This window comes from Palaemon carinicauda, chromosome 30 (genome assembly GCF_036898095.1).
Source record: "Palaemon carinicauda isolate YSFRI2023 chromosome 30, ASM3689809v2, whole genome shotgun sequence".
NCBI lineage: Eukaryota > Metazoa > Arthropoda > Malacostraca > Decapoda > Palaemonidae > Palaemon > Palaemon carinicauda.
Genome location: NC_090754.1, coordinates 59520392 through 59523011, shown reverse-complemented (window position 1 = coordinate 59523011; position 2620 = coordinate 59520392). Strand labels below are relative to the sequence as shown.

Sequence of the window (2620 nt, the reverse complement as noted above, 5' to 3'; positions counted from 1 at the left end):
GGGCTCTTGTGTGAATTTCTATTAGAGTTCTCTTGCTTGAGGGTACACTTGGGCACACTATTCTGTTTTATTTCTCTTCCTTTTGTTTTTTTTTAAAGTTTTTATAGTTCATATATGAAATATCTATTTTAATGTTGTTCCTGTTCTTAAAATATTTTATATTAATTGTTAATTACTTTTCTTGTAGTTTCCTTATTTCCTCTCCTCACTGGACTATTTTCCCTGTTGGAGCCCTCTGGCTTATAGCATTCTACTTTTCTAACTAGGGTTGTAGCTTAGCAAGTAATAATAATAATGATAATGATAATAACAATAATAATATTAATAATAATAATGATAATAATAATAATAATAATGACCTGAATTATTTTCATCGTATGTTTTCTTCTTTTTCTGACCAGCAGATGACACGTGTACGGTCTATGGTCACAATGAAGGGCCATCTTACTGGAATTCTCTCTATTTATCTTCAGACATACCTTCAGCTAACATTTTAGAAGAGGTTTCTCGATCTAAACAAACATATGCATCTGTTCAACACTCTAGGTGAGTGAAAAGTCAGAGATTGCGTAAATCACAACCGACATATGCATCTGTTTAACACACGGGGTGAGTGAAATGTCAGAGATTGCGTAAATGGCGATCGACATATGCATCTATTCAACATGCAGGGTGAGTGAAAAGTCAGAGATTGAGTAAATCACAACCGACATATGCATCTGTTTAACACACGGGGTGAGTGAAAAGTCAGAGATTGAGTAAATCACAACCAACATATGCATCTGTTTAACACACGGGGTGAGTGAAATGTCAGAGATTGCGTAAATGCAACCGACATATGCATCTGTTTAACACACGGGGTGAGTGAAAAGTCAGAGATTGAGTAAATCACAACCGACATATGCATCTGTTTAACACACGGGGTGAGTGAAATGTCAGAGATTGCGTAAATGGCAACCGACATATGCATCTGTTTAACACACGGGGTGAGTGAAAAGTCAGAGATTGCGTAAATGGCAACCGACATATGCATCTGTTTAACACACGGGGTGAGTGAAAAGTCAGAGATTGAGTAAATCACAACCGACATATGCATCTGTTTAACACACGGGGTGAGTGAAATGTCAGAGATTGCGTAAATGGCAACCGACATATGCATCTGTTTAACACACGGGGTGAGTGAAAAGTCAGAGATTGCGTAAATGGCAACCGACATATGCATCTGTTTAACACACGGGGTGAGTGAAAAGTCACAGATTGCGTAAATCACACCCGAAATCATTTTCAGTTATTACTGTATCCGGTAGAGCTGTCTCACTTAGGTGGAAAGATATCAATAGACAATTAGGAATCTTATCAGGTATTACTACTACTTTACTTGCTTAACTACAAAACTAGTTGGGAAAGCAGGAGGCTATAAGCTCAAGGGCTCAAACAGGGAAAAAATAGTCCAGTGAGGAAGGGAAATAAGGAAACCAATAAAATACATGAGAAGTAGTAAACAATTAAAATAAAATAGTTTAAGAACAGTAAGAATATTAATGCAGATCTTTCATAAATAAACTATATAATAATGATATTAAAAACAACATGTAAAGAAACATATTATTATCATTATTATTACTTGCTAAGCTACAACCCTAGTTGGAAAAGCAGTATGTTATGAGCCCAGTGAGAAAAGGAAAAAAGGAAATTTAAATATATTAATAAAAGTATCATTAAAATAAATATCTCCTATATAAACTATAAAAACTTTAACAAAACAGGGGGAAGAGAAATAAGATAGAATAGTGTGCCCGAGTGTACCCTCATGCTAGAAAACTCTAACCCAAGGCAGTGGAAGACCATGGTACATAGGCTATGGCACTACCCTAGGATAAAGAACAATGGTTTGATTTTGGAGTGTCCTTCTCCTAGAAGAGCTGCTTGCCATAGCTAAAGAGTCTCTTCCACCCGGCTTACCAAGAGGAAAGCGGCCACTGAACAATTACAATGCAGTGGTCAACCCCGTAAGTGAAGAAGAAATGTTTGGTAATCAGTGTTGTCAGGTGTATAAGGACAGAGGAGAATGTGTAAAGAATAGGCCAGACTATTAGGAGTGTGTGTAGGCAAAGGGAAAATGAGCCGTAACGAGAGAGAAGGATCCAATGTAGTACTGTCTGGCCAGTCAAAAGATCCCATAAATCTCTAGCTGTAGTATCTCAACGGAGGGCTAGTGCGCATAAAACCCATAGACTGAAGATAAAAAGTCAGAAAAATTGGTCAACATGATGGAGCCTATACATCATGCAAGGCTAAACACCCTCCAGGAAAGCCACTGTAACTGATGAGAAGACAGTAAGGATGGATTTGAAAAGATAAAGAAATAGATAAGGACAAGACAACCTCTTGATAAACACAAGGTATCCATGGCTATTTTATTAAGCCTGCCCAATACACCATCGTAAAAGAAAAAAAAGCAGAGGAAGATTGATAAGATAGAATAGTGTATGAGAGTGTACCCTTAAGCAACAGAACTCTATAACAAGACAGTGGAAGACCATGACACAGAGGCTATTGCCCTACCAACTGGACGCAGGACTAATGATCTCATATCTTTTAAATCAACTTCCAGATTAAT

General features: G+C 37.3%; 1 long non-coding RNA gene across 1 annotated transcript in view; it reads left to right on the top strand.

The window, feature by feature from the left end:
- The first annotated feature begins 410 nt into the window (after window positions 1-410).
- LOC137623812 (uncharacterized) overlaps window positions 411-2620 on the top strand; it is a 7475-nt gene continuing 5265 nt past the window's right edge. Inside the window, exon 1 of the long non-coding RNA XR_011040646.1 lies at window positions 411-546. This is a non-coding gene — a long non-coding RNA (uncharacterized lncRNA). The remainder of the gene's footprint in view (window positions 547-2620) is intronic.